Below are 9,809 nucleotides of genomic sequence, written 5' to 3'. Positions count from 1 at the left end.
TGCCTATAATCAAATGGATGCCATGGTAAGGATATATGGTTGATGTTATGATTCTTGAAAGTGAATTGAATATGGAGGAAGCAATGACCTATCCTATGGAAAGCCAAGAGTCTATGCTTGTGAAATGGAATGTATTGGCATGCATTTATAAGTGCCATTTTGTAAGTGATCAAACTTTCACTTAATTCTAGCTTTCTCTCAATTCTTACACAAGTGTTGAAGCTAGATATGTGGTGAGGGTATCTTGGCAATAAGGAGAAGAGGCCAAGGGGAGTGCGTCTTAAACTTTTCGTGCCGTGAATGCCATGGTAAAGCGGTAAGAAATGGGATTAGGTACATGGTGTGAAGACATGGCCTCAACCCTTGCCATTAGATCTAAACTTTGGTAAGGGGGTGAGAAGACTTGGCCACCAGAAGATCCGTAAGTAGCACTCCATCGACACGTATTGATTAGCATTAGATATGCATTAACTTGGATATGAAATAGTCATGTGTTTTGGGTTGAGATTTAAAACTTGATGCCTAAAGATCATGCCAAAATTCCATCAAAATGAAATGCCACATGCTTTTTCTTGATGTAATATATACCTTGGTAATGTAATTGGGACGTTGAGGATGTCAAATGTGGACATGGTTGGTACACTTGAGCCTTGCCAAGTAACTTTGGCTACTTGTAGTCTATGTACAAAGATCAAATTCAGTCACAAATAGAGCGGGCTGTGTTAACCCTCATTGGATACCTCTCCAACATACACCATCCATTGCCAACAATCACTTCATTTGGCCATTAGCATTATAAATGCTAATATTGTATATTTTACGTGTGCGATCGCCGCTTATCTATGAAAGATGTGCCACGGGGTATTGAGATTGCATGCTTAGATTGAGTGTTTGCACAAGGCTAAGCAACCTTGGATAGCTATGAACCTATATTTTAAGTATGATCGACCAAGGTATAAAAATTCCACTGGTTATTCTCTTGGAAAACTCTCTTGACACAATAAATTCACCCTGTGTAAGCACATACCCATGTTGATCAAAACTCTCCTTACGCTCTCTTAGATGATCATCCGTAGTCCTTATGGCTAGGTTCACCAAAATCCTACACAATGGTACCCCTGGAAGCCTTTCTTCCTTGTCCACAAAATGCTTGGTCAACCAATCTTGCAATAGTTCTGTAGTTCCCAACCGACCAAACTCATCTGGCAAAGAAGGCACGTCTTGTGTTGGTGGGTCTTCATGAACTAGCCTTTTCCTAGAGCTTTGGGAAGTCATTGAGCCACCAACATAACTATCCACTGCGGGTGTGACTATTGTGGAGGCTTCCTCACTTACACGAGGCACTTCGGTGCTTTTGGATCCTTTTGGTTGAGAGACAACCACCACATCATGTTATGTATGAGCCTTCTTAGAACGAGTTTCAGGAGCCATCTTCTACCCTCATGTAAAGGCTAATCTGTTGGCACAACACACACAACACTTGTTAGGCTCTTAAAAGACAAAACACCATGATGATCAAAAAAATAAATACGAAGGAAGGGGGCGAGAGAGAGAGAGAGAGAGAACCTGGCAAGGGGGAGAGTCTAGAAAGGAGAATCCAATGGAATGAAGTAATTTGTAGTGGATTTACTCTATATTTATAAAGAATAATAATCTCAATTAGTAAAAAGTAATAAGAATTAATAAAATTTAATAATGATTAAAAATCCTAATTTAAAAATCCTAATCATCTAACTCACTTGCGGGCTTCTTATACTCATGGCTCGCATGGCAACATCATTTAGGAGGACTCCACTTCCACGATTGCTTTGTGGACTTACTCTCTCTCTCTCTCTCTCTCTCTCTCTCTCTCTCTCTCTCGTGCGTGCGTGCGTGCGTGCGTGCGTGTGTGAGAGAGAGAATTGCTTTTTGATTAATAGTTAAATTGCATGGCTTTTTTTAATTGGTAATTAAACTGCATGCTTTAGTTGCTTGATCCTCAAACCGTCTCCTGCGAGGGGCTTGCTCTTAAGACGACGACCCATCGAGAAAGCACGACTCGTCGACCCGTCCTAAGGCAACGACCCGTCAGTGTTGATATCGTAGCATTGGCTACACGAGAAAGCATGCTGACGTGTCCATAAGCGTTACTATTAGTATGCATGTTTATGTAGCAGAAGCAAGAGGAAAATTTGCTCACATCAATTGCACTCGCAGCCCTCTCCACGTCAGAATCGCGTCCAAGCTTGTAGTGCCACGTCAGAGTTCCGACCGTCTCGGCAATCTGACATGGCATATACATATCCGACTGTCGGCTTGTGCTTTGCATGGTCTTGTGTTGTTTATCACTATAAATTGTTTTCTCTCTCTTTATTGGGATATGTCAAATGTATACGATCATTTGATCCTTATCCCTAGTGATATTATATATATATATATCTAGATGAATCCAAGAACATGCCCAATTTCACCTTTTAGAAACGTGCATGTTATATACTCATGGTAGTCAACCCACAAGACTATATAACTATCAACTCCATTATGCATAGTATGGACTAGATACTACGACATCCCCACTAACGTCATCAATGTGCCCAATAGTGGATGTAGAACTCTGTATCAAGATATGCTCTCACACACGCACTCCACACACACAAACATGCACACATAAGAGCATATATTCACACAAAGCCCTTCGTACTGAGTTTCTGTCAAACCTCCGAAGATGTAGGACAAACTCATCCATAATGAAGCCTAGCACTAAGGGAAGTAGCAAATAGAAAAAATTAGTATATTGGCGACCGTCACTTCATTTGACCATTGACATTAGAAATGCTAATATTGTATATTTTACGAGATTCCTGATGGTCCTTAGATACTCTTGGTGGAGGTCTCTTAGATACTCTTGGTGGAGGTCTCTTAACCATTGCCTTGGTCTCTACGGGTTAGTGCTTTAGGAGATTCCTAAAGGTCCTTAGATACTCTGGTGGAGGTCTCTTAACCATTGCCTTGGTCTCTACGGATTAGTGCTTTATCCCTTATATATATTTATTAAACCCAAAAAAACACATTCAGACTTAGCGCCATCCAGTAAAGTCTGTGTGACTTGAGACTAAACCATAACCATAAGTATATGACTAAGACTAGTTTAGGTATAGTTAGGCTTATTATTAAGTTAAAAATAATATTTTTAGAAGCTAAATGGATGTTGAATTTCTTAAAAACCTCTCTAAAAAAGCAATCTTTAAAGCATTATAGATTGAAAAATAGTGTACTATACCAATGCATTATTACATCCTTGAAGGTACACAAAAAAATCTTGGATATTAGTCCAAATGATAATTATTCTATCATATTGTATTACTAAACCTTATGCTTTTCAAAATTATTAAAAATTATCAATAATAGCAGTGGAGCTATGACAAAAATTTTAAAAAATTAACACATAAATCATTTTCATACATAATATAAAAAGAGGACTTCCTACCAATATTCTAGGATTAGTCATCCTAAGTTAAATGAATCATTCTCATCATATTCATGAAAAATTAATTTTTAATGTTTACACATAAATAGTTAATTAGATTAAAAAAATTTAATAATTTTATTTTAATAATAAAAGAGAAATTCCCATGATAATGGAGATCCATGTATTCAAATGAAGAAAGAGAAAAATTAGAATATCAAAATAATGGATATTTTATTTAAAATTAAAGAAGACTTTTAGTTAAATTTATTTTTATGCATAAAAAATTTAAATGATGAAAGAGAAATTCCCACCATATTTGAAATTCAATCATTTAAATCAAAAAAGTAAAATTTCTAGTATAATAAAATTAATGGATATTTTTATTTAATTTTTAAGAGAATTTAGTTAAATTTATTTTTATGCATGAATAAATTTAAATTATGAAAGAGAAATTTCCACCAGCCTTTTGTGGGATCAACATATGCAAATGCATCGCGCCTACTTTTCAAGTTAGTGTTTCGCAAGCTATTATGACTATTGAGGATACAAGTAAGCGCAAGAAAGCAACAATGGTTTTGATGTACGAAGTTGTTCACCCTACATTATTGACACCGATGAGCATTGAAGACTTCATGGTATATATGGTTACCACTCAACTAATAAGCTTTTGATTTAATGGTGGAGTGTCATTTAAACATGCCAAGTTTGCATTTGATGGATAAGAAGTCACTTGTTCATATCTCGTGTGGAGTTGGGAATCCTATATTGAGCAAGAGAAAGTCGAAATGGTGACTTTTTATTTTTATGACAAAGGTAAGAAGTGGTGGTTGCAAGCGAGGCAAGATTTTGAATGGTCTTGGAAAAGTTTAGCTTATGATGTTGTGCAAAACTTTGTGGATGCTCGAGAGCAAAAGAGCTTTCGAAAGGATTTATATGCCATTTTTACATGATGATTCCTTACCTAATTATACAAAGGATTATTAGTCTCTCTTCTTCTTTGAGCCGCATCTCACAGAGAAACAAAGCATTGAAGGGTTTGTAGAAAGATTAGATCAAAGATTCAAGCACATGGTTCGTTGCATTATGGAGAAGGATAATCTCATTGCTCTTGGCAAAATATTGATATTGTGTGGACTTTTCCACATACACACTTCATCACTTCAGTCCATAGCTCCTTTGGAATATCATCATTATTATGAGGAGGTTTCAAAAGAAGACGGTGATACCAATGAGGCGTGCAAAAGAGATTTTATGCATGTCATGGTGGCTAAAAATGAACTTGTAGACAGCCATAACTCTTCAAGTGAAGATGAAGTTGAAGAGGAGGAAGTGGAAGTCTCTCTGGTGGGGAGTGAGAGAATGGACAATGATTCAAGGGATCATGAATCTATTTTTCACAAAGAGGATAGCCAACTAGATCATATTGATGAGTCACACGTATGGAATGCCTATGCAATAAATTAAAGCTGAAAGTGAGAATATTCAGACAACCATTGTAGATTCTTCTATGGATGCATTTTCAACTTATAATATGTTGCCACAAAGGAAGCTTGATCATGAGGATTGCATTGATAAAGTGTTGGATGACACATTGATTAAGGTGTCACGTGTGGACGATGCAATCTTAGATACCGACCCATGCGCAATGCATTGTTTGAGCAATCCTTCACAAAGTATTGGAAAATTTATGATTGTGATCTTTATGAGGATGTTCCATATGGTGCATTGGTAACTCATGTGGACACTATATTCGAGGTTGATGTTGATGACCATGGTACTACCATCCTCACGAGGACAAGGATGTCTATGCAGATGTGGATGATGGTAGCCTTGATAACGAAGATATTCATTATATTCTATGCTTTGTAGTGAAGATCTTCAAGTGGATTTTGAGAATGACACCAAAGTTCGTACGGACATTGATTTTGAGGTGTATCCTTTTAGATTTTGTGGATGACAAAGTGATTCTATGGTTTATGAGATTGAGGCATTCACTTTCAGATGCATCACTTGTCATATGAGATACATGGTCCATGACTATGTTCCACGCCATGGCTTTATGATATTGCCCTTGGATGATGGAGTTACTCTTGCACATGGAGTATTGGATTTATGTTTCGGATTAGTTAATATACCAATATGCTTTCCTTTCGACCTCAGTATATGTGGTAGCCAAATTGTACAGGTTGGAGATTATAGTAGCTATACTTTTGACCTAGGTGGCTATTTGTGCTTGAGGAGGTTTGATCATTGGTCTGTCGATTTGTCTTTTGATCCGGGAGATCAAAGCTTTTGATAAGTTATCCTTCGGCTACCTTTGAGGAGTCAATCGATGCATTAAAACAGTGATTATGGATTGCTGGAATTTTTGAAAACCATTATTCAGACAGCTTTATACCTTTTGGTTTTGGATGTGTAATGCATAGACGCTTCATAAAGTGCATATGCCATTATGAAGTACATACTATGGCTTGATTTGAGGGCGTTGAGAACAGTTTACAACCATAATCATGTGTTTTTGACTCCAACATACATGGTTTACGCATGAGCATGCTTCTTGACATGAGTCCTTGACAATATTCTCCATCCATGCGAGCTTATATATGTATACCTAAGGTTTCGAAGACAAAACCTCTTGGGTGGGGATGGTTTGTAACAAAGTAAAAAGAGACTTAAGTCAATTTAGGGTTGGGTATGTCCATGAACACTTTTAAGTTCAATGTGAGAGTGGCCTAGTATATAAGTGAATATGGATCCTAATCTCTTGTTAACTTTTAATAATCACTTTTTTAATGAAAATTACTATTTCTTTTCCTAATCATACGCTAATCTCTTTTATCTTTACTAATCTCTGTTAATCCATGTTTTTTAGGCTAATCAAGGCTAATAAGGCTAACTACTTTCTTTCAACTATGATTTGAAAATGCTAGATAATAAAGAATTAAGTGATCACCTTGCCAAGTTCTACTCACTATTTCAACATCTCACTAGCCTTAATAAATGTGAGCCTGATGATGAGGACAAGGTGACAGTTCTCACAAAAAGTACGAAAGATATTACCGAATTTCAACAAACCATTGAAGTCGTTCACATAGCTTCAACATCCTTTGAAGATATGATAGCCTTATTGCTTTGAAAAGACAGTTTGTACATGTGATTATGCCTTCTTCAAGAGCATACTTAAGGGAGAAAAACAAATCACGCTAATAAGTAATGTGCTTGCTAGCACTATTATCAAAATACCAGACATGATATGTCACTGACATGCAAACATCATGGACACAAGGGTCATATCTATAGTGCACAATGAATGTCCTGTTGGAAAGAAGGTTGCAAGTAATCACATAAACCCACACACCCACACACACACACACAAGCAATTGTGAGAGTTCAAGGAAAGGAACAAACTACAATGTATTAGATAAGTGCCAAAGTACAATATAAGTGAACCTTGTAAGTAAAATAAGGACACATAAGAGCTCGGGAAAAAAAACCCTCTTATGGAGGATAAAAAGTGCTCCAACTGGCCCTACTAGTGAACATTCACCTATCACTAGCTCTACATTTGGCAATAAATCCCCCTTGGAGTAATGAACTGAACATGTATATGGATGGTTGATCAATCCTCGAAACGCAACAAGCCCAAAGCTATGCGGAAAGCTTCGAGCTTTTCACGAGGAATTGCCTTCATGAACAAATCTGCCAAGTTATCATGTGTAGGTACATATACCAAGCTGATCTCCTTTGCAGAGAGTCTTTCCCTGACATAGTGAAAATGCACCTCAATATGCTTAGTGCAAGCATAAAACACGAGGTTCCTCACAACTGCCAATATACGCTTATTGTCCAAATTGAATGTCTAGTCTCATATTGCACAAATAAATCAAGCATCTCACAACCATCTGATATAAAGTGGTATCAAATGAAACTCCTGCCTGACACCTCCCTCACCCGATGTAGCCACGAACTTACAGTCTTCAAGCTGAAACCTTCTTAGCAGCTTTTGTATTTACTTAGACTATAGTAAACCGATGTCGTCATCACTAGATAAACTGAACATCCAAATAATAGTGCAACAGACCCAAATCTGACATCTCAAATGTACCATGTAACTCAGCCTTTAGTAGACATGGGTGTGTAGATGCACTACTCAAGGTCTGGCTTGGACCAAGAGAGAAGACATGCTCATGCCACGCCCATGGCGAATACATAGGTTGGTGTGTCAAAGGCTTTCAGTCAGGCATTGGTGGTATTGGACACCAAAATTAGACATCGTCCTATGGGAGATTGGTGGATGCTGATCACAGTTGGGAGGTGAGCTAGCCTGCTACCTCATGATTTGGTTTAGGACTAACCTTGTTTTCAACAATGTTTAAGATAGATTTCACGAAAGACTTCACAGTTGGTATCAGAGCAATCCAAACACACAAGCTCAAGAGGTATGCGTGTCTAGGCGTCATAGATGTCGAGATTTCTAGATATTCCTCTCATCGTTTTCTCTCTCAAAAACAAGTTGCTTTGCTAAACTTGTACAAGGACTTGTCAGCATCAAGTTTGCATGGTTATTGTGTGTAAGAGAGATGCCAGAGAAACGTTGTTTGTGTTATGTGTTTGACTTCAAGCGAGTACCTGCAAAAGATGTTGTAGGGAAAAAAACCCTATGAGAGGGGAGAGTTGGTTGAGGCAAAGAGCCTAGGCAGGCACCAAGGCCATAGCTACCAGCCACAACCGCCTAAAGACAGTCAAGCTTGGCTACCCTACGCAGGTGGGTTGTGGACCACAACCTGGCCAAGCCAGCACCAACAGGTGGAGTACACACTTTTAGTTCCATCCTTTCCTTGAGAATAGAAGATACAGATGGTACAAGGATTCCAAACAAGAAAAAGCACTTACCTAGCGAAAAGACTTACGAGTGAAACCCACGATGTGGATAGATTTTGAGAGAGTTTTCCACGAAGAGTTTCTACAAGCCAAGGACAAGTAGGACATAGTGACCAAATTTAAAAACTTGGAAATGAAGAATATACCTTTTGACACATCTACAGAAATTTAGAGGGTCTCACGCTCGAGCAACTCACATGGATCCTATTACTGTTTTGAGATTCTTTGTGGATGGATTGCCTACTGGATATCAACACTAGCTCAAGAATAATCGACACAAAACATTGGATGATGCCATCAGGTATGCTAAAATTTATGGTGAGACCGTGCCGAAGAAACAATCAAAGAAACCCCAACAACCCTCATTGACAGACCAAGCAAGATCCTAACGTAAACGAAAGTTTAAGCATGGAAAGACTTCACATACTCTTATAGAAGACCAAAGTCATTCACAACCTTTGGAAGACCTCGGTTCGAAGATATCAAAGAAAGCGGAGCAGTCTCTTAGTGCATTGAGAAGGATAGGTGCTTCACTTGTGGTCACCAAGGGCAAATGACGACAAACTCCATGCAGTCGAAGGAGAAGTCAAAAGTCATAGGGAGCCCATGTGACCGAGACTAAAGGTAAAATTACTTCAGTACATACCATTGTTTTAGATCATAGTTCTTGCAAGGGTTGTAGCTTTAACATGAATGTTTCAATCCTACGAACCTAATACGGTTGTATGGATCAATCGTGGGAAAAATTGTACACATTCCTTTTGAGCCTGGAAGTACTCACAACTTCATGAATACCAAGCTTGTGCAAAAGTTGGGAGTGGAGAAATAGCCAAGTGATCACCAATATCAAGTCGACATGCCATTGAGCACACTGTTTTGGATCGGCGAGTGTCTCATATGCCTATAACTATATAGAGCTACACTCGAAGCCACTAGATTTCATGATTATGAATCTAGATAAAGTAGATGCTATTATAGGAAAAAAGTGGTTCTATAACCAGATAAACTAGAAGGGTCATAAGCTATCTTTCGTCATGGACGATGTCCAATTTTATCTACAAGGCGATTTTGATGTTGCATCCATTACTCTTAAAAAGTAAGTTCGACTTTGTAATAAAGTAAAGGATTCGAATTATAAAGTGTTTCAATGTGTTCTAGATACCATGTCATCTTATGCTAATTGTCAGTTTAGTCTTGATGTATAGGAGACCCAGGCTCTAGAGAACATCACAACAAAGTTTGCCAATGTTTTCCCAACTGAGATACCTCAAGATCTTCCGTCCAATCTGTCAGTTGATCATAAGATTGATTTAGTTCCAAGGTCTTAGCCTATGAGCATTGTGCCTTATAGGATAACATTATAATGATGGTCCTTTTATAGGACAAGCCCCCTCTTTACAAGGTATATACATATGCTGCCACCACATATGCCACATGTCAAACCTACTATGATGCCAAGTATCCCTAAGAGGTGTCATCT

At 38.1% G+C, this 9,809-nt stretch overlaps 1 long non-coding RNA gene across 1 annotated transcript in view; it reads right to left on the bottom strand.

The window, feature by feature from the left end:
- Nucleotides 1-829: 829 nt before the first annotated feature.
- Nucleotides 830-9,809, bottom strand: part of LOC147605110 (uncharacterized) — a 59,434-nt gene continuing 50,454 nt past the window's right edge. Inside the window, exons 4-5 of the long non-coding RNA XR_015265240.1 lie at nt 1,567-1,631; nt 830-1,456 (exon numbers count right to left, since the gene is read on the bottom strand). This is a non-coding gene — a long non-coding RNA (uncharacterized LOC147605110). The remainder of the gene's footprint in view (nt 1,457-1,566; nt 1,632-9,809) is intronic.

This window comes from Cibotium barometz, chromosome 60 (genome assembly GCF_041138505.1).
Source record: "Cibotium barometz isolate CiBa-2024 chromosome 60, ASM4113850v1, whole genome shotgun sequence".
NCBI lineage: Eukaryota > Viridiplantae > Streptophyta > Polypodiopsida > Cyatheales > Cibotiaceae > Cibotium > Cibotium barometz.
This window is presented reverse-complemented; position numbering and strand designations above follow the sequence as displayed.